Source organism: Toxotes jaculatrix, chromosome 18 (genome assembly GCF_017976425.1).
Source record: "Toxotes jaculatrix isolate fToxJac2 chromosome 18, fToxJac2.pri, whole genome shotgun sequence".
NCBI lineage: Eukaryota > Metazoa > Chordata > Actinopteri > Toxotidae > Toxotes > Toxotes jaculatrix.
Window position 1 is genome coordinate 5,282,205 of NC_054411.1, and position 23,610 is coordinate 5,305,814.

Here is a 23,610-nt window from a genome sequence, read left to right on the forward strand (position 1 = left end):
ACTGATCAAATAAAACATGCAAGGAACTTATTTCACAAAATGGAAAGGAAAAAAGGCTTTCAAACCCAGGAAAATCATAAATATTATTTTGTAATTGCTATGTTATAAAAGTTTACAATGACTTAGTGACTCCACAGCTTTAATTGTAATTTTAAGTAAATACTATGTGGTTATTTTTAAGTGGCTGATTAGATTTTTGCGACCTGAAACAACGAGCTGAATAAGAAGGCACAGTCACAACATATTTTCAAACAACAATGAAGTGCCCCTTCAAATGAGTAACCTGCACATGCTTTATCTGTGTGTGCATCAGCGCTCAAACTATCAGCTGATTGGAGGAGGAACCGAACAGGAAACGTATGAAACCTTTTCTATCAACTCTTTCTGTGACACCCATTGCGGGACTGTCTATCTGTACCATCCTCTATTACACAAACATACAAACAAGCACACGGAGCAGGCTGGCAGCTAAAGCTCTATAGAGTGTTTTTGTGCTGCCAAAACACAGAAGGAGAAGCTGGTGCTTACTAGTCTGTCTGTGTCTTTTAACAGCTCTTTAAAGTGAAGGGTCCAGGCATTGTTTACCCACTATTAGTACCTCCATTCTCACCTCTAATGGGAAAAATGAGATGCTTCCCAGCAGCTGTTTCACTCTGAGTAACCACAGTATCCTAATGCCCTTACATGAACCTGAGATATGCTGCGAAAACTAAAAAGTCTCTTTTTTTTGTCACTTTCCTCTCTGAACCAGACACTTTCGGTGCTGTAACACGTCATCCATTTTACCACTAACTTTACTGCAGATTTAAAAAAAAAAAAAAAAAAAAAAAAAGAAAATCCACCTTACCTCTAGACTTCAGCTCTGTGTTACCATGTAACAGCAGGAAACTCTAAAGAGGAGCACCACAAACCTGAGACAGACAGAGAGAAAGCGACAGAGTCAGAGAGAAAGAGAGAGATAGAGGGAGAGAGAGCATGAGAGAAAGCAAAACGAGGAAGTGAGTCAACCTTGGGTGCTTCTGAGGAAACTATCTTTTTTTTTTCACCAGGACCGGTGCATTAACAAAAAGCACGAGAGACTGAGGGAGAGCTGAGAGGGTGAAAGGGAAAGTCCACTGAACAGATTTCTCTTTATTCCAGTTGTCTTGGACACGTCAATATAAAAACATAATTCATGAAAATGGACAAATTCTTCCCATTCTTCCCCTCCTGAGAAGTAAACAGGCAAAGCTCTCTTAGCGATGCTATGTAGGGATCTTGGAACTGCTGCAATTAAAAAGACATTTGTGGGCAAATGACTGAACCCACAGAGATGTTAGGGACATGGCCAGACAGCTATGGTAAACGTAAGTACATGAACAGATTTTCTCCAAACTGTCTTACTATATTATATTCAGTGTGAGCGTTTAAAACTACAGCATTACGTCACAGGGTTTGTGCATATTAGGTTGGTAAGTAGGTTGGTTGTTCTCACCTAAAAACATACATTCACTCATTAAAAACAGAACTTTTGGAAAACAATGCCCAGGTTGTCCACCCCAGCAAGGTCAGAGGCTATGTGGGAGTAAAGTCAGTTTGCCACCTCCAATCTCATCTGTAATCAGTCACTTTCAGTGTCAGTATAGCTGATGACACAGCCCATCAACACTGTATTTATGTTAATTTGTCATAAATTTGAAATATTGCTTTTTTTGAATGCTGCAGTGCAGCAACTTGGAAGTGACTGCTGATTAACAGGTAGCATTTATGCACCATTTCAATTAAACACCTTACTGTCTGGCAACAGTAACAGAAACATATGTACATGATATGTACAACTTTATTGCGAGTACGAATGCGTTAAAATACAATCATCAATCAACACAGAGAGCAGGACGGGGTCGTTTCCACATAGGAAATAGCATTTTAATGTAGACAAAACCAAAGTTGAACCAGGAAGTTGGTATGTAACCTGCGAAGGATGTTTATCACAAACAGTTTGGGTAATAATTTTAACCGGCACTTTCATTTTCTCTTTCCTATTAGTTTGACAGAAGAGTATGATTATCAGGTTGCCCGTGTTTGTTGCCCCAGTGGACCTATTTTAGCAAAGCCAGCACAAGATCTCAGCAGTGTACTTGGTGAGTATAATGGTTTCTAATCAAGAGAACCAAATGCAAGATACACAAAAAATACAAGTTGTAAGATATGTTTTCCTTTGAGGCTTCTATTTGATTCTTTCTCAGAATTCACCTTAGGAAAACTAGGCCAATGTATCTATGGAGTAAAAGGAATGTCCAGCTGAAAGGAGAGCTCTAAATAAAGTATACAAATACACTTCATAATAAAAAGCAAATATTTGATTTACTGTACTAATTCTTTCTGTTATGCTCCGATGCTTGTTTTCAGGGCACAGAGAATGTTTGGCCAGATCAAGAGGCTGTAAAGTGCCATGGCAGCTGCATCAAGGTTTGAACTACAGCCTAACAGAAGGCCATGCCTTTCATCCTGAATCAAGAAAAGCCAGAGATTTTGAAGTCAGGCTTATTGTGATTGAGGCGGCTCTCATTCCTGGCTAGAACCTGAAGAGGCAGAACATCAGGAACCCACATGCTGGCAGAAATCTCCAGACAAATATGCGAGTATCTTAATTTTACTGTCTGGATCTGTCTCCCTTGGCCCAATCCTTCATAGCTTCTCTGTAGTCCCGCTTGTTTGTTCAATTTAACTCTTTCAATACCTGAAAACTCCCTGCCAGCAGACACTGAAGAGCTCAACGCTGGCTTCTCTTCAGCAGCAAATCCCACAGTCTAAAAGCTTAAAAGTTGTGTCTAGAATTTGTCAAGGTCCTGTCTGTATCTCGCTGCACAAAGGAAGTCATGTGACTGTACTATGACCTCTTCAGCAGGTCTCAGCGCTCTGCTCAGACCTCAGCCATCTACCTGCCCTTGCCCACATCAGCCCATGTCTCAGCTAAAACCAAAATACTGGCCTGCCAGATGGTGTTATGACTCCGGTTTAACCAAACAAATTGCTGGAAGACACATTATAAAAAAAAAAAAAAGGAAAGTGGCTAATGATAGCTGTGACAAATCCCATTTTGACATCCCTCTATGACCACTGATTAATAAGTTATGTTTGTTGATAACAGCAGTGACAGTAAAGATCTACGAATTACCCGAAGCCATAACGAGCGCACACACACACATTAAAAAAAAAACAAAAGTGCAGTGCCACACTCACTGGAGAGGTTTACTGAAGCAGCTATCACGCATGTTCATCATAGGCCTTAATGTTCACTAATGTGCTTCTCTTCCCACAATAGAAAGTACGAGGAGGGTTTGGCTCAGCTTTCAGGAAACAGAGTGATGATACTTGAAAGAAAAAGCCTTCTGACTCTACACAGGAGGTTATTATCTCAGCTGGACGACTCACACATCTTCACAATGTCTCAGAAGACAAGGACGGGCAAAATAATGGCACAATAGAGTGCAATCAAATACAACTGCCCTGCGCTGAATTTTATAATGTTCAGTGGTTTGTGCTGCTGATTCAAGCTTGGGGTGTTAGATTTGGATTGCAACACACTGTAAGGTGTTCCTGGTATTTTGTCCACTCCCTGTATTTATGAGCACATGCCCACATCGGCATACACAAACACTTGACTTTTACCTTGGCTCACCTTTCAAAGATCATCACTTGTTCTCTTTTATCTTTACTGCCATTCTTTTCCAAAAGAAGGAGAAAGACCTTGGCTCCATCCCCAAAGCTGTGCTCACTCACACAAACTTTTGTTGTCCAATTTGAATTTACTCCACTGCACACATGTTGTTCCCCTTCTCTCTATCTCTTTTGTGCTCTCTCAGACACACACTAACACTAAATGCTGCAGCCAAACCAACTCAACACCATGGTAACACCAGATACTCATTTTGCTCAACTGATGAATTGCCAGTTAAATAAATGAGTCCACGCTGGCTTCCCGAGTTCAATTCTACTCTCTCAGACGCCAAACAACACACGGTTCGACGTCAGGTTAAAGCAAAATCAAAGTTTTCCCCCTCAGTCCCTTCACAAAACATTGGCAAACATGCAAGGAAGAAATACGCTGGTTTTCTTTTTCACCCACTGAGCAGAATCATGGCATATTTATGAGTTGAGAAGGTCTGGATAAGAAAAAGCATTATGCAACTGCTAAAAACAAACAAATCAAAACGGTGTCCTAAAGCAGCTGTACCCTCCATACCATCCCAGATTCTGCCTGATTATTTATCCAATCATAAACTAAAGCTTAGTTTATAATAATGAACTAAACTATGCAATTAATCTATTGAATGAACATGCCTGCTTTTACACTCACCTCTTATATTCTGCCTTCAAAGCTCAAACCAGTCCAGTTCACACCAAACTGTAAATTCAATACCCACACTTTCTTTAGGGAATGCAACTCCCTGTGTTATCAGTCAAGAAGGGAACCTATAGCCCAAGAAATGCAACAGATGTGGGGGAGTGTGGGGTGTGTGTGATGACTCTCACTGTTGGAAGTGGAACCACAATAAGAAACTCAACTTCCATCTCGAGTGCTTAACTTGCTGTTGTTGTCGTCCTTGAAAAGCTCAAAGATTCATATTTCGCAACTGTCGAGCAACTGCAGGGGGCAGATCGGCACTCATTCAACACTTGTTGCCTCAAGGGCGAAGTAGCTCGCAAAGTGTGATTCTACCCTCGGCAACTTTTTATAGGCTGACGCACAGATTTAAACTATCTGTCGAAACAGTACATACAGTATGTCATGTATCAGCACCAATCACACCACACTCGTCAGTTCCTGGAGCAGACTCAATAAAAAACAGAGGAAGGCTTAAAAGCTTTTCTATGAGTCAATCCGCTCTCGATGGAAAGACCAGCTCTCAAAAGAAAGTCCTCTTACTCTACAATGAGAGAAGTCAACAAAAAGAAATTTAATGTTTTAGCCAAGCACTCGCTGGGTTGTTCTGCCAAAGATATTCAGTACACTGTGAGACAGGGACAAGCTCTGGTTGTGTGTGTGTGTGTGTGCGTATGTGTGTGTCCTTGTGTGAGGAGAAACCAAACAATCTAAGTAACAGACATCCTCCTCTGCTGACTGACATGTTCCGATGATCCTCACTTGTGAGCCAGTGTGCATTATATTACAACTTAAGCCATCCAAGGGGCAAGAACAACACTACAGTCCCTGTACAGGCCCTGAATCATAATCAGTGTCTTTGTTGTCTTCAGTTGACGTGCAACAATCACAGCACGGTATTATCAGCCTGTGACGAGTGTGCTTTAAAGCCCAGCTGAGAGGGTTTTTTAAAATTCCCCAGGGTCTCAAAATATGCAAGCACGTTGTCTGACACGAACAAAGCGAAATTAAACACGAACTCGTGTCACCCACTCTTTCCTCTGAGGAAAAACTGCCATTCATCAACGTAAGCACTTCCTGTTAGGAAACTCAAGCAGCACCCACCATTCAAAGCAACCTCACTGCTCCTCTTTACACCAAACGCCATAAACTGAAAGGGCACTCACAAACAACACGCTGCACGATGCTGCTGGTAGTTTCATTGTGTCTTAAAGGACCAGACTGATATTTGTGTTTTATTAAAAGGTGTGCATGCTTAACTTTAATACAGCTGTGTTCGAAGACGGTAGATATGGATTAGCATATTTTTAATCCTGTGTTTAAAAACATTACTGATGTTAACATACCTGTAATTACAGTAGAAAGCCTTCATAAATTCGACTGCATCAAAAGTCCCGTCAGTGAGTTTGATAGTAAAAGCTGTTTTTAATCCTGCGTTTTGAATTTTGGTAGTGGACTGAACTCAAGTTGAATTTCGGTTCTTTAAAACTTACTTGAAATTGACGATTCACCACAGAGAACATTTTGTTGTCCTAATTTCTGTTTGCTGTAGTTCACAGTGCAGACTGACATCTGGATGGGTACATTTAAGGGCTTGTGGGAAGCCCCAGAAAGATTGCAAGATTGCTCCAATCAAGATCTGAGTCAGCAGCAGCATGAAAACCTGTTTGGCGAGATAAATCTAGCAATATTTCACATTTACTTTTTTTTCTGGGTTTAATCTTACATATGCACATCTCACACAGTAGCTCATGAGCATGCTGCTGATCACGAGTTGGCTCTCAGATCATAGGTGCTGGAACTTCCCACCAGCATATGGACGAACCATCTGGATGATTCAGTGCTTTCAACTTCATTTCGTACAAAAAAAGAAAAAAAAAAACAAAAAAAAACTTGGATCAAGTCAGTAAAAATTGATTTTTCATACTGACATGAAGTGAAACCAGTGGCTGCTAAGAATTCAAGGTATTAAAGCACCAACATTCCACTTTTAAGATGCAGGGACCACAGCAACTGTCTGGCCAATTATCAGTTTTTTAGAAGTGAAATTACAAGTCAGTTATATTTAGTTTTTATTGAGACACTACGACTGAGTAGACCTAGCTGCATGAATCTATTCTAGTCTGAGCCAGTTGCTGTTGACAGTCAAGAGATAAAATTATACAGTGTGTGATGTTTCACAATTTATCTTCTGATTCAGTCGCCTCCTGTCGTTCCCACTAAAATTGTGGGACTAAAATTGGGTCTATCGACTTCAGCGGTAGAAAACCCAGATAGTGTGAAACTTGGAGCCTGAAGATTGAAAACATTCTGACTGGTCCACAATGTTAATGATCTGGGTCTCAAGCCTGTTGGGTTTATTGTTCCAGTGTGAACAATTTACTTTGAAAAGCAGTTTGCAAAGAAATTAAAAGACTGAACAAAATGAACATACACTTGACTGTGAAAGCTGCCCCTGCTTAACAGCAGCAGCAGCAGCAGGGAAAAACACATCTAGCTAATTATCACGTAACCTTATTTGTCTAGATAAATAAAGAACACCTAAGATAAACAACTGGCTTCACTGTCTGTCTCCCAGCTAAACTTCCATGCTCCTCTGTCCTCCTCCCTTTGTCTCTCTCTCAGTCCAGCTGCTCCATGGCAGAGGCCATGCGTCATCACACCCACCCTGAGGCAGCTTTTATAAATAACATCGCAGAATAAAGCTGACGAGTGTAAAATTAAGCTCATAACTTTCTTCTGGTGTAATGTCCAGCGCACATGGTGGCGTGTATTTCCACACAAACTGTGACCCACTCCGGGATGTTTTTAAAAAGAGAAACAGAGCACCTTTAACGGCTGGCCGAAAATGTCATCTGCAGGTACAAAATATGCTAACCTTCAAGCAGCAAGAATCTGAAAAGGACAATGTTTGTCTGTGACCAGTTTAAACAGTAGGAGTGTTTATGAAAAGACAGGGGAGAGCGGCGGGGTCAAGGAGACGAGCAGGAACATGGGTTTCGGGAAACAACCAAACCTTGAAATGCACCGGAGTGCAGAGCAACAGTCAGGACGCGACACAATATCCCAGGCCGGCCAAACATCTGTATTACATCACCAGCACAGATCTGCTCGACTGCTCTCCTGCATGCAAGCACTACAGCCGAGGTACATCTTGTCAACTCATCACGTTCTTCAGCAGAGACAGCACAAACACAATCACTCTCATGAATCATCTCCACAATGAAATATGTGACCATCTGAATTCCACATTTATGTTGACAGGTACTACGTCTGGACCAGTTCAGAGGAATCTACCTGCACCTCACTCTGACTGTGTCTGTCTGACCACACATGAAGCCTGGAGCCTTTATTGACCTGCTTCTCACCCTCATCTGCAGACATGGAAAACATACAGGTGTGGAGGAGAGGGTGAGGTGAGAAATGTATCAAACACACATAAAACTTTAGAAAATAAAAGTTTCATGCAAACATGGCGATCGATTAGAATTGAACATGTAAAATCAAAGGATGATAGAAGAAGAAGAAGAAGACATGGGAGATTTGTTGTCACAGAAGAGCGCATGACAAGCAAATGTGCCAGGAGCTGAAAAGGAGGGACAGACAGCTACAAGAGGGTCTTTGTGTTGTCCAACCTGCCCTAAGGTCCTGTTGCTACACTCCAACCCACATCCCATCACGCTGTCAACGTGAGGAAGATCACTCATTAGCCCCGTAATGTGCTTGTGTGTGCGCGTATGTACATGTGCAGGTGGTGACACAGCGCTCGTCTATTGTCTCACATTTAAATGTGGAAAAAGTTTAATTAAATATGGCTCACAGGACTAAATTAACACCAAAAAGGGAAGACGTTTGATGAATAAATCACGCTGAGAGCTGAACTCTGCCCTGCAGGCCTCTCCTATCAGCCACAGTGTCAGCTCCTGTTGTTATTTCTCCATGTAATGGGCTAAACATGGACCAGAGTGAAATATGTCTGTCACCACCACATACTCACATTAGAAAGATGAGCTAAATTTTGAGCTGCCACTGATACGAAGGCCAAAATGGATCAAAACCGTTCTGACAACCACCTATAATCAGACAAAACATGCACCAGTCAGAAGCAGTTAGAGTTAAACTGTGTGTTCTTTGTGTGTCTGTCCGTGTTTACGTGGTCATATTAGATACAGCTTGTAAGCTAATGGAGTTATGGGGCTCTTTATTTTCTCTGCTCTTAAAAGAAGCTACATGACAAACATGTGACGCAGTCTAAGAGCGAGACTGAGAGATTCTTTTACGTCAAAAAAAAAAAATCCAGCATATAACAGTTAAACATTGTTATAGAACTGATACGGTCACGTGCAGTAATCTGAAGATACAAATGGAAGCTGAAAGGTTTCTCAATCTGTACACTGAGGATGACAAAAAAAAAAAGTTTTGTTCAGGTATATCACATTTTGGAAATATAAAAAAGATCTGTGACTAGTAGATATGTTAGAAATATAATATCAGTTTAAGAGATTCAGCTAAAGCTATGGCTATTTTCAGGTTATACTGTGTTACACAATATATATACTGATATTCTGGAATATCAATCTCCTCCTAAAGTGCTTGAGAAATTCTCGATTTAACCCTTTGATGCATAGAATCACACCTGTATGATGACTAGCAGTCCTAGCGACATACAGTACGTCATTAAAACGTTCTAGATGCAAAAAGGGAGAAATCACAACCAAGTTCAGTTTTAACAAAGCAGTATTTATTCAGTTTATACTACACACATATAGCTCTCATTGTGATGAACTATACCCCCAAAAATAAAATTCTAAGTCTTCCTTTTATCATGATTTAAACCTGATTACCACAGCCGCTTTCAGTTTGTCTATTCCATTGATTTCACAAACAAACACAACTGTAAACACACATACACACACGCACAAATTATAAACACACGTATAAACACATATGCTCGCCCTCCTGCGATGCGACTGTTTCTGTGCTGCAGAGGGGTTTGTGACACGGTTTGTTTTGAAATGTTTTTCTCTGGGTTTCTTGCTGAATGCACTTTTTTGTTGCTTTGTGCTCCGTTTTTGTTTAAGGGTCTTTGTTGAGCTTGAGCTCTATAGAACTAGGTGACAGTATGTAGGCACACATCACGCCATTATTTATTTTCATTTAACAGCTGCTAGAGGCCTCTGTGTGCAATTACTGTGTGTCAGTAAACACTGTTATATCTTGGTTGTGATTTCAGTCCTTTTGCACACAATTTTTGAAATTGTTCCAAAACAAACCACTAATTATTATAAACAAGAATGTTTTAATGCAGATGTATAGTGCAGGTACCTTTTCTGACAATGGTTTTGCTGCATATTTTGTACATAACCGCTGCTTGTTAAACATCTTCCTTGCAAAACATAAACCATGGCCAGATGATGGATCCAGTGCATTTTCTTTTCAGCAACTAGCTCCTCCGCCTCTATCAAGTATAAATTCGCTTTGGCACTTCACTTCTTTCACTCTCTCCAGGCTCTCTCTCTTTCCCTGTTCCCTCCAGATACAGTCACACATACTCGCCCGGGAGAGTGATCTAGATGGGGGGACGAGTGAGTGGGATGTATGTATGTGAGTTTTTTCAGTTTTGTGTGAGAGGGAGAGAGCAAGAGAAGTGAAACGCCAAAGCAAGTCTCAAAACTATCAAAATTAGAACACACTTCACAGAATAACTGCTAAAGTCCATTGACCATACAGATTTATGAAGGTGAGATGACTTTGTCCACATAAGATAAACACCCAGTGCTCGAGGCAAGCTATAAAAATTGTGTGCATATGCATTCGCGCGCACACACACACACACACACTGCAGAAAAATAACCAAGGGGAATGAAAACGTTAACTGGCACTGGCATAGATAAATGAAAATTAACCACATAAAAAAGCTCATTTAAACAAGCACAACATAAGCCTACAGCCACAGTAGAATTTATTAAGAGTGTATTTTCTTATTGTCAATGATGTTTGAATGTCGAGTAGGGAAATGTATTAAAAATTCATGGTATACGGCCAGAGGGGTGAGGGTGTAAATGGACAGCGTGTGTTGCTTGTCAGTTTGATGTCCACCTGAAATGAGTCAATCTTCCATTTCTACCACAGAATATTAGACACAAAAAAACAAAAAACAGAACAAATAAAAACAAGCTCAGATTTGTGCTGGTTGTGTTGCACATTTCATCAACACCACTGGCGATTGTTACCGATTTGTTGATGCTTTGAAAAGTGTGGGGGTTTTTTTGTTGTTGTTCTAAAGAACTCAGAAATTAACTGAGTAATAACCGCAGATTGATTCATGGATCAGACAGAACAGTTTACGTCAGTCAGTTTGAGGAAACAGATGGCAGAACAGCCAGCCACTGTGACAATCCTGCTGTTATTACGTCCGTTTGTATTGTGCTTTTAGACACACAAAAAGATACAGAGACACTTCACACTGCCAGACTGTATGTAATTGTGTAGAGAGGTAAGAGTAGCCTATACATGCTGCCCGGTAGCCAGTTCCCCACAGAGCTGCAGCGGAGGTCTGAGGATACTCTTTGTTTGCTGGCTGTGATGATGAGCTACAAATAAAAGAAGAAGATCGCCTCGAACAGGCATTGTATAGCCGCTTTCAGGCAGGTGATCAATGGCCTATGGGGGGGGGGGGGGGGGGGGGGGGGGTGTTGTGTGGATACTGTCAACACTGTTTGAGACGACTGTAAGTCTCAACACACTTGCCAACTATTTCATCTAACCTAAAATGACTCAGTGAAGGCAAACGTGATGCACATGGTAAGTTTGGATTTTGCTTTTTACAGCTGGTTGATGGTGTGAGTTATTTACTGGGAGAAGTATTGATGCATGAATATTGATGCTGTGACTGTGTATTCAGACAAAATTGGGATTTTGATTGAATTTTTTTTTTTTTTTTTTTCTTTTAGCCTGTATTTGTTCTCGCATTCTCGGACAGGTTCTGGAGTTATACGATCTGTCATTTTACTGTGAGTTCTAAGTGGATTTATGGATGTTTATTTGCAATCGACATGAGAGATAATGACATTATGGGAGTTCCGGCCATTTCTGCAGCTGACCATGTTGGTGAGTGAGCTAAATAAGTGGACCACACAGTTTGAAAACCTCTGCTCTAAAGTGACCAGATGCTGACAGGGAGGGAGATGGGAAAGACACTATGGTCATGAAGATATGACCACAGATGGCATTATTATAGCTGTAGTCACAATAATTACATTTTAACAGTAAGCACATGTGCGCACACGCATAAGCAGATTTTCACTGACTGTAAAAATAACGTGAAAGTCATCAGTGCAAAGCTAGTAGCCATTATTATGGTGCGTATTGAAATGTGTATTTGGTTTCACACTTAACAAAAAGTAACGCATCTTTTGAGAGTGCAGCTCTGGTTTGACACCAACTCCCACAATAAGAGGAATGTTCTTCTGACTGACAGAAGACCTCAGATTTATTGGCTGGAACTCTCATTTCCTGGTCCATTAACTTTCTAAACCCTGGCTGTTAGAAGATAGTCAAGAGGCCAGTGGAGTGTATTTGAATGATCTCATATGGCTGATGATGGTCTTTTAGTATATTGTCTTGTCTATTGTCTATATTTGTCTTTACCCGGACAGGTCTATCACAGTTCACACAAAATTATATTTGTGTGTGAACAATTTAGCACCTGAAAAGCACGGGGAGATAATGTAAACTCTACACAGAAGAGGATGGGGGTGGAAAATGAAAAATTGAACTGAAAAGGAACTAGAATTACAGCCTCCATCAACCAGTCAAGTTGCAGTTTACATCCATGTCTGTCCAGAATCATATATTATATGCAGTGAAGACTAAAAATGCAATATTTTATCATAATTAGCATATGAATTCTTGAGTTTTGGCCAAAAATGTGTTTTGTGAGGTCACAGTGACATTAATCTTTGACCTCTGACCACCAAATTGTAATACGTTCATCCTTGATTCCAAGTGAATGTATGAGATTCCCTCCAGGTGTTCTTGAGATAGCACGTTCACAAGAACGGGATGGCCGCAAGATCACAGTGACCTTGACCTTGAACCCTTGACCTCCACAATAAAATCAGATACGCCTTAAGTGAAAGTTTGTGCCAAATCTGAAGAAATTCCCTCAAGGTGTTCCTGAGATTTCACATGCACGAGAATGGCACAGATGGATGTACGTACAGAGGGACAGACAGACAGGCCAAAAACATAATGCCTCCGGCCATGGCTGTTAAACTTGCAGTGGCTCCGCTGTAGGTCCACAGTGCCTTTGCTTTGCTCATGGTTTTACGTCCCCTGCTGCCACTGAAACACCAGACCAGAGCAATCTGTTATGCCTGTGCCACTGGCTGGAGCTGTGTGTGAGCAGAGCAGGCTGCAGGCTGAGTGATGGAGCAGCAGTTAGTATGAAGTGGAATCAATCAGGACGTCATAATATATTGCAGGTGACACCACCCTGCCGGACTCTGCGAACCAGCCTGAAAAATAACAACGTGTGCCGTCAGCCTGCCTTACACTGACAAGCACACTGGTACATGGCTGCCCCGGGACTCTACTGCATGAAACAAGTCAAGCATTTTGATCATGGTTGTCCCTTCATGCAACTTTATGCAGAAGTACATTTGAGTGTTATTTAGGTAACAGAGGAGCCTTACTTCACTTGTGATGACATGTCGCAATGGCGGCCTTTTGCAACCTTGTGAGAGCAACAGACTATTTAAAGGAGTTGGCCTGCAAGAGGGAGGCTGAAATATCTTTTCATTCTATTATAATCCACAGTTTAAGCTCACCAAGTGACTTTTTCCAAGTCTACATTCTGTACAATGTACAGTGAAACTCGAAATGTCCCTCTTCTTGTTTAAGAATTGTTCAAGAAATGTCAGCCTGTGTCTCACATTCACTAAAGTAGTTTTGAATATAGCAGCAAACCATAAACAGAGAATAGTAAATCAGTGGTGATTATTCCTGAGTGAGTTGTATTTTCTCAAATGTCAGATGTCTGATTTTAGAAAAAAAATTACAAAAATTACAAGATGGCTAGATACATAGCTGGATAAGCACATGTGCTGTGCCTCATAAGGAGGGAATGAACGCCTCTTGCATATCTCTACTGCTGTACTGGCTGAGTCCCTGGCAGCGTGACCTCATTGTGCTCAGCTGGCCTGCTAGCCTCTGAGCCCCCCGCCCTCTCTTGTAGCCAGTGCTCGACCAGCCAATGATCGGCTTTGTTCCCCCAGCTCACAGTCTCCAACCATCTGGACAGACGCCTAAGTGCAAGTCAGGGTATTCGAGGTGAGAAAGGCTGCAGCCTATATGCGAAAAGGAAACTGTGCAGTTTTGAAATACTTTCAAGTATGAGACTGAATCGCTTGCGTGTTCGAGAGCGGCACAGTCTCCATATTGTACAGTGGGTGCATAGTTGCACTGTGGCAAAATAATGTGCCAGAAAGCTGCAAAATATTTGAAAATGTTAATATCTCAATGAAATCTGGATTCAAGGAACAGACTTAACATAACATTTGTTACAGCTTTAGAATTTTGCGCACTGTGTATAATGCAGACCTGCAAAAGTACTGATATAAACACAGAGCACACAGAAGTTAAACAGCAACCAATCACTGTGTTTGTTTATGTGCATTTGTTTACCGTAAAGCAGCAGATGCAGACAACATCCAAACAGGTGACACAAGCTAGCAGCTGGGAACAGTTTACCTCTTTCTCCACTGCACTAAAGCTACGATTAACCAGTTTCTTCTGGTTGCCTCTTCCATTAAAAATGCAAATTCAGAGTATGCTGAAATACCTTTAAATTAGTCCCTGCTCATAAATGCATGAACAAAAAAATGAAGCTGACAAATTGTTGACTACCTACAGCATCTCGAGCACATCGCTTTCCGTTTCATTGGCATGAATGAAAAAACAAGGGCTGCCTATTAATGGTTTGTTTTGAAAAGTAGCTGCAATAGTATAAAGTTCACTCAGCACTCAGCTGTGAAAAAACCACCACTTCAACTTCCTTCTTTCTTATTATCAATTGGAGCTACAGACACTAACATCAGCACATTTGTAGTGAAACTTAAAAAAAAAAAAGAAAAAGAAGACAGTATTTTACAATATCATGCAGGTCTGGTATATGTCTACATATGTATTTACAAATGTTTTGTAAAAAGATAAATAAGACAAGTATGAGCCTTTTCAGTCATATTTCACACCTTTGAATCCTGTTGTCAACTGCGTGTTTCAGAATAATAAATACTATAGACTAGTGACAAATCACAAAAGCAGTTACTTCTGTATTTTTCTTATCTGTGCCTGCCTTGTCCACAGCAGTGACAATGCACTGAGCCTCTCTTTTCTCTCCTGGCTATTCAATTTGGCCTATGTCACATTTCTGCATTTATGCATGCACGAGGAATACAGTGTACGTCTCTGTGTGTATTTATGTTTATGCGTGTTGGTGTCAACTACAGAGAACCAGTGGGTGACATTATATAATCTGGGGCCCAGAGGGAGCGTTAAATGTGGACATGGCCTGCAGCTCAAGTCCGCAGCAGCAGCAGCAGGAATGCCAGCTTGTTGGAGCGGAGCCACTTTTGGAGCAAAACCCTGCAGCCAGAAAACCACTGAGCAGAGACAGACAGCATGGACGACCAGCTAGCCAGTTGTCACTGTCCAGCAGTCTGCTATAATGAGACATGTGTGCAAGACAGCGTTAGTACACTTGTAAAAACAGACATCAGCTCTAAGCCCTTGACTTGTTACCTTTTACATGCACCTATGACCAACCACCTAACAGCAGTTGCTGCTTAGTCAGGATGCATGTTCATCTTTTAAATAAAAAAAAAAAAATGCTCATAGTTTAATCTTAAATGAACTGTGATGAAAATGGGGAGTGAGGCTTTTATCCACAGCAGCATCTCCATTACACAAGCAATCAGACAGATTGTATACAAATCCCACATCTTTAACCATAATATTTAAACCGTTTACTAAAGATAAAAAGTCAAATGTTATAAAGTCAAACAATAATAATGATGATAATTATCATTACTCTCCATATGAATCACTAAACTGTCCATTGTAAACATCCACTGCAATGCAGAGCAACCAGATTTGCATGTTTTCTCAGTTTTACAATATAGTGGATGTTGATAAGATGTGAGGTATTTCACCAGTCCGTTTCATCACTACCACACAGAGGTAACTGTCCACCAACAGTCCCAAACATTTTCAGTTTACTGTGAACTAAAACCACAAAAAGCAGCAAATTCTTCAATTCATGTGAGAAAATGACACCACAGCACTTTTTTTTTTAAATGACTTAAATGATTAATAATTTATCAAAATAATTAGTATAATTGAGTTCTCTGAAGATTGAGTTGCTGATTAATCAACTAATTTTTATAGCTATCCTAAACTTAAAATCTTCTCTGCAGTGGTTTAAATAACAAAAAAAGAAGAAAGGACTCTTAAGGAATACATATTTACATCCTGGCTGCATATTTTCTTCTTTCTTTTTACAAATGACAATATTCATCAATTTTTTTGTTATTAATTGTTATATAATAAATAACCAACAGAGAATAGTCCATCTGAACAACAAACTCTGGGATGACAACATGCACAAAGCAGAAGGCTTTAGGCTGACGGGTAAGAAAGAAAAACCCTTTCCAAAATAATCACCCAACAAGAAGCTTAACCTACATACAGCATGAATTGGAAACAAAGAACATGCAACAGATCCAGACAAATAAGTTCACCAGTCCATGTGTTAGCTGAGGGCATTTGGGGCAACTGTCGTAATGTCCCGTCCCCTTCTCTTCTTAACCAAACACATGCAAGGGGAACTCTAATCTGCTAACACAGACCTTTGGCAACACGATGGTTTTAAACCCCAACTGCTGTGTCTTTTCCACATGAATACAGCATGACTGGATGATTCTGCGTGCCCTCCGTCTCAAAGGCATGTGAAAACAGAGTTTAGAGAATCTATAAATTTGCTGATACATTGCACAATATTATCCTTTTACTAAATTTCATCAAACCACTCTCAGCGTATGGCATGATCCCAGCTGCCACATGAAAACAGTCAGCAAATGGATTTATTATTATCTGTGGGGAATGCTTGTGATTTTTTTTTGGCTTCATAATAGTTAAATCTACACACATTTGACAAGGGAAGACCAAATTTTATTTATGCCATGTCACAGTTGTGTATCCCTAATTAGACTGAAATTATTTTCCTGACCTATTCGAGCAAAGCAAAGAATTAGCACTGAGGCTTTTGTTCAGAGCCAGGCCCTGCCACAGGGACCCCATGGCCTTCTGCCACCAGTCATTTTTCCGGGCCTGTTAACAAGGGCTGAAGAGACAACCAAGTCAAATTAGTACCTAGAACACATGCACACATAGAAAGACTCTTACATTTCAGCTCAAAGCAAAGTACGTCCTGAACGTACTGAACCTCTCTCCAAAGACAAGATGTCAGCTGTTCCTAACTCATTTATACAACCACAAACATTGCACAAGAATCCCTTACAACAGGTTCTTTAATCTAGCATTGACTCTAAAATCAAATATTTAAAGGCTCGAAAATTCACATTTGGAGGAAAATTTTAAAACATGAGAAATATCTATTGTGTTTTTGACTTCAAAACAGAGTAGTGTGATTTAGTTTGGATCCCACTGAAGCTTATTAATTTAGAAACAGGATATAATAAATCTAAACTGAAATTAAAAATGAAGAACAAAAACATTATCAACATTATCTTGATGTTTGACCTGGCTTGTCACCTGGCAGGGACATTGCAGAACTGTTCTAAGCGTAGATATCACATTCCTTTATAACAGTTAACCTTTATCCATACTGGTTAGACCTTGCCCGACAGAAGTGTCCATTTCTGGTAAATCACTTCATGACCAGAAAAACCTGTTTTTCATAAACAGCACCTGGCCTTCTGGTGCGACGCCTCTGTGACACATTGTCATTTGTCAGGGGTCAGATGATGACTAGAGAAAACACAGTACGTGGCCAAATCAGGCTCACAGTCAGCCGGTTCATACGAAATATTGTCCGTGTCAGCATAAGGATATAAACTGACGTACAGTATGTGTACCTTTACTCTCGCAGTTAAAATTTTTTTAAAAAAAACAGCGTTCAGGTTAAAAACTGACAGGCAGACACAAATCACTGCAGAATTAAACACTGCTGTTTATTATATGTGATACTGATAAAATGATGAATTACAGCGTGGACACTGGATGAGACAATTTGTGGTTTTTTGTTTTGTTTTGTTTTTTTGTTTTTTTGTTTTTTTGTTTTGGTAACCTACAAATGGTATAAATGCTAAAAGCAATGTGCCCTGTCAGTTCACACCCTTCCTCTGACACCACCCTTGTGGTCTTCCCAAACAGCGTGTTAAACGACATTCGACAAGTGAACAAACATCATAGGGGCCCTCCATGTCTCTAACTAGAAGCAGGGGGCTGGGGAAACCCCACACACAACCTGTAGGAGGGGACGGTGGTCTCTGGAGACCATCAGTGGGGAGTCCTGATGAGGCCCCAGATGAGGGTATTGTTTACATGTTCTTGTGGTAGGGCAAATGAGGAGGCCCTAATGACCCATGGGCTCGCAGAATGCTGAGACTGGATTTTCAAAAGCTACTGCCTCATCATAAGAGGAGGAGATGAAACCCTGAGGTGAAGCTCAAAAAATGGAAAACATTGTATGTTTTCATTAATGGAGCAGGCCTGAATGTAAGCAGGCAGCTATGAATCGTCATGGGTGGGCCTGGGGAATTCCACTGTAAATGGTTACGCATACGGTAATATGCATGTTCATGAATGACAATGTATAATGGCAAACTCTCTCATTACTTGGTCAATATTTCTAAACACAGGCAAAAGCAAAGCGTGGAATCAGAAATCTCCTTCTCAAAACAAGATGCTCCTGTGGGACTTAAGCAATAATATTGTGCCAACTCTTCGCTTTCTCAGCTGCTCAGAACGTGTCGCTGTTTATATCACTGGGGTGACTGATAGGGTGAATGAACTCTGACTCAGCGACAATGACTCACAGATGCAAATGAAGTTTTAGATAGATATATAGATGTAAAGATAGATAGATGCACCCCGCCCCCCCAGATCATTGATGCACATGTCTACCGAGTGTGTGCACATCACATACTTGTACACTGTAATGTTGTGGATAACATTCTTTGTCCGTGCCTCGTAAAACTGTTGGAAAAATAAATCAGCTTTATGATCTGACAGTGCTATATGTTTAAGGTTTGACTAGGTTCCTGCACAAACACAACTTGGACAGAAAAGCATATCACTTTAACTATTCTGTTAAGGTTAGGGAACCTTCGTAGTCATGGTTACAACAATGACCACTTGGTGAAGGTCAGAGAATGACAATGGGCATGGCTAAAAGAAATCAGCGTCGATTGTCAGAGGGAAATGGGAAAAACAGCAGTCTTCCATGGCAAACACCCACATTTTGGAGATATATCCACATATCGATCAATCTCCTCCCTCTGTGGACTTTGTCCCTCTATAACTGTGTCACCCGACCTGTCAACTGAATGTAAACAGGTGACATTTTGGGGTATTTGATGAAACAGTCTCATTTTGGCAACTTGTATTTAGGAATGTTCTGGAGAACATTAGAATTAGTGGAACATATAAGATACGACAGGAATGTAAACCCTTTCATATCTCAGCATAAATTCTTTTAACACTGTATTGCAACTTGTCCAGTCACAGCACTATCCTTCCTGAGGGGTTTTAAATAGTAACTTAGCATGAGCAGACGTGAGCTACAAACTGCCCTTAAGCTTAGTTCACCTTGCTTCAAAGTGGTGTGCCGGTAGAGACAGAGGCTAAAGAAAGAGCCGAGGGCAGATTTCAGAGCAAGTCTTTCCCTGCTCTGTAGTGGAGCTAATACAAAACTGTCACACCGCTCAAATGTGCAACTGCAAACGTAAGCTATGTGGTCTGTCGGTGGTGTCTGTGAGGATTAAAGAGAGACCGTTATTGATCTTCCAGTTGACAGAATACAATATTAGTGTATTTCCACGGACGTGTTGCTTATCAGGAGGGCCGGCTGATTGCCTGTCCATTCTCTCTAATGCTGACAAGGTCGCCCGTTTCTAACCTCATTCACATACTTCATCTGGCAGGCCACTTCTATATTCTTTCCGCTCTACTGAATAATGCTTCTGTCTTACTGACAGGGAGCCCAGCCTCACTAACTGTGAGTTACCAACACTCACTGGCCTGCAGATGTATGGTAAGAGGATCTTGCTGCATACCCCTGGCTGATGTGGATTTAGTCGCCCTGCTGCGTGAGGAGTTGGGAGTGTGCACTGTATGAGCTCACACCCATGAGGAGAATGATCAGATTCAGGCAGTGGAATCAATGCTTTTCATCAGCTGGGAAAAAAAAAAAAGGATGTGCTGTTATATTAGCTTACCAGAGCCAGTCACTTGGCATTTACATGCCATTACATTAATTAGCCTAACTTTAACATAATTATCCTGAGAAATTCTATTCAGCGCTGCACCTAATTCATTTGAATTAGAATGTCCTAACTCTATTAACTCTTATCAAAAGGGCTCATGTTCTTGTCCATTTCCTCTTTCAGTCATGCAGACTCAATCTTTGTGTCCTCTATGCTAGCTCTGAGAGGCACACCATGCTGTGAGAATCAAGGTGGAGGTGTGTGTGTGTGTGTGTGTGTGTGTGTGTGGGCATGTATGCACAGCCCATCTGTTTGTGTTTGGTATGTGACACGGGGAGGGAAGCTGGTAAGGCAAATATGGGTTATGTATTGTTTCAACATCTTCAAACTGGTCTAACGGCATTAGTGACAAGCGGCACCTGAACGAAAGAGCATTAGAGTTATAATTTTATAAAATGGAATTCATCTGTGAAATAGCTTTTTTTTGTGAAAATGTACTTTTAGCTTTATTCTCCCCTGTTGTTTTCTAATTGCTATTACTTCACTGCGTCGTTAAGTTCAAATCTCTGCTTTCACTTTAGTACTCGTCTTCTCTTTCACCATTTTCCTCCGTCAGTGCTCCGGTAAACACCAGTGAGGGCAGCTTTTGAGAGCTACGCCCTTTGATCTTCCCAGCTTGTCATGTGTCAGAGGTCAGAAAGCTGCAGTTTCTCACACACGGTATCTAACCCAGTCACCAGAGCCCTGAACACACGCTGCCCCCTCCCCGCCCCTTCCCCTCACCCCACACTGTTGCTCCCCTTACCATGTCTCCCCTCCTGTCATGGCAAGCTCAGTGCTTTCATTAAAGGTCAACTCCACCTTTATCCCACAGACATCTTTACCCCACAGCAAAAACAGCACCAGTACCAGTTCATGACAGATGGGGCTGATTTCGTTAACAGTGTCCAGGGCTCAGTACTGAGAACCTGGGTACACTTTAAAGCATAATGGTTAAGCATGTAAACAGCGACTATTTCTCATTTTATCTGGTTACAATGGGGAAATAAATATCTTAGGCTTAAAGGCGACTTAAATATTATGAAATCAGCTGTAGTTTTATCAGTGATTCTAGTAGCATACTTCATTGGACTATCCTGTTATTATAGTCATTTCTGTGGCTTAAAAAGCTAAGATGAGATCACCCATGACGCTGGTGTTGCACGAGTAAATTTCTCTTTCATTTCCTTCACGGGCATTTCAGAAAATCCCCATTTTAGCTCTAAGCCTAAGAAAGCCAAAGAAACAAATAACCAACTACACAATATAATCATGACCAGAATGATTAACAGTTGTTTCAGAGTAAAACAAAATTTGAAATACTCAAAAAAGGCAAACAAGGCCTGAAGAACTAGCCTTGTTCACCAGTCTAAATTCCCATTTTAGCTTACTCATTAGCCATGTGCGTCACTCAAGTCGGTACTTCCTCTTTCATCAAAACACCACACTCATGGCAGCCACTTGTTACCACGTGACTGAAATTTCATTTATTTCTTAGGCAAAGCACAGGCCTCTGGATGGCAAATTGACTGCTTCAATAAACTTAATTGTGCCAATGTGTTTCGGAGAAAACCGTCTCTTTCCCCAGGGAAAACAAAGCCTGCATTTATTTCTCTTCATCTTTAGTTAAAACTTGGAACAGAAGAGCAGAAAGCAGGCACACTTGCATTTTGCAAACCAACGCAGGCATTGCTTGCCTTTTAAAACTCCAGTGTTCTGCAAGAGTAGCATATGCAGCTTGGACTCTGAAGGCAACCATGCTATATTAACATATTTGAGATGCATGCTGAATTACTGAATGGCAATGACATGCTGAAGTGAGCTGTGGTGGCCAAGTAGGGAGGAGTCTGGTCCAACGGCAATGAATTTTCCTGCTCATCTCTAGGGTTCAAAATATCTGTAACCAGATGCAGACTGCCACCAGAAAAAAAGGCTTCCACAAACCAATGTCGCAAACATGCAAAAACAATGCACGGTGTATACTTATTTTTTTTATTTTTTACTGAATGTTTTTACGGTCAACAGACAATAGAGATTCTTGATTCTCGATTCTTGAGATTGTGATCTATAGTCTCTCTATTGATTGGATGTTTAATGGTAGACCAACAGAATCTATCAAAAGTGGGTGTTCCCTTTCAGACACATATATATATATATACTGCGTATAAGTACTCGTGTACTTTAACATAGCCATTGCTTTTGTGTCCTTTTCACAGACACTGTCCAGATTAAATAATATTACTTTTAGACACAAAGAATAGCACATGGGGTTTTCCCATCACAGACTGAGAACTGAGTAACGAATGATCCAAATGTCATACTGTTGCTGTGCTGCCTTGTTGGCCCAATGCTGGGTGAGCTGCTCATGATAGAACGGGCATCCTTTAGAAACAAAAAAAAAAAACAAAAACAAAAACAAAACAGGACAGGACTCTCATCTCTGCCACATTAAACAAGGAAAACAAAGGCATCAACCTTATGATGCTGTATGCTTGTTAGCGTCAGGGATAATCTGGATAAGATGAGCATGAACACTGAAGTAATGCAGATTGCCACAGCCACGTCCCTCATCCTCATTCCCCCTGCTTTCCCTTCATGAGGTGATTTCCTAATTCACTGTGCATTCATGTGAAATCTATGTATTGCTACTGTGGTTGGAGGTCAGGCAACGCTTAATGAAAATGCTCCTGAACCCTGCCTCCTCTATGCCTTCTCACACGTAATCTAATCCCATATAACGTTTCATGTCAAGTCTTCAGTTCTCTTTCTGGCATCCTTCCTGGAAGCAACCAGGAGAAAACAAAAGGTGGGAGATACCACCTTGCAGAACTATCACAGCAGTAAAATCCTGGTGATTTGATTAAGCAGGTTAGTGCCTCTTATTTTGAGCAAAATCATTCACTTGGTCTTCATTACTGTACTTTATCACACTTCACAGAAGATCTGTGAATGCAGATAATGTAATATAATCCACAAGAGGAAGAACAATGGAGCAGAATAGAAAGGAGGACATTCAATTGTGTGTAGTGAAAAGATGTTAATGTGAATAAAAATTGCATTTTAAAGAAAAATAGATATTCCGGAGAATAAAGACACCTTGCATTGCAAATGAAGCTTTAATAATTTTCCTCTTATTGTTCAATATGCCCATTCAGTGAAGTTGGAGGCCATGTCTGTGGCTCATTCATCTAAATCAGTAAGCTCACTTCCATTTATACTGATAACAGGACTTTTAGTTTGTATCTGAATAAATCTGCTCCCTCTTATAGATGTTCTATAGTTCAAAGCAGCCAGTCTTTTTTGCAACTGGCAAAAAGGGCACAGAGAAAATAACAATACAAACCCTCCAGTGCTATTTATATTATTTCTATTTCAATCCATTTATAATTCACAATTCTATACACATGCTGCCTCATTCTCTGCTGTGTGCAAATCAAAGAACAGGGGTATTAGATCATGTGAGAATGGAAAATGTGCTTAATTGGGGTTTGAGGGTAATCCCACACACCCTGAGCCACAGTGATGCAACATAATGTATTTACACAACATGCACACAATGTCTTGTCCTAGCCCCCAGTGTCAGTATATATTTAACAGCGCATGTGATTCACTCGCATGGCCAAATGCCTCGAAGCTGGAGCAGGGGACAGCGAAGAGAGCAAGGGATGGGATCAGATAGCCAAAAATGTCAAGCTG

General features: G+C 40.8%; 1 protein-coding gene across 2 annotated transcripts in view; it reads right to left on the bottom strand.

Annotated features, from left to right (window-relative positions):
- The window catches only part of stat5a (signal transducer and activator of transcription 5a), a 46,554-nt gene that overhangs the window by 15,073 nt on the left and 7,871 nt on the right, over positions 1 to 23,610 (bottom strand). Inside the window, exon 2 of one of the 2 annotated variants that reach the window (XM_041062150.1) lies at positions 848 to 911. The exons of the other annotated variant lie outside the window; for it this stretch is intronic. The gene's annotated coding sequence lies outside the window, so the exon portion shown is untranslated. The remainder of the gene's footprint in view (positions 1 to 847; positions 912 to 23,610) is intronic. 2 annotated transcript variants of the gene reach the window in all.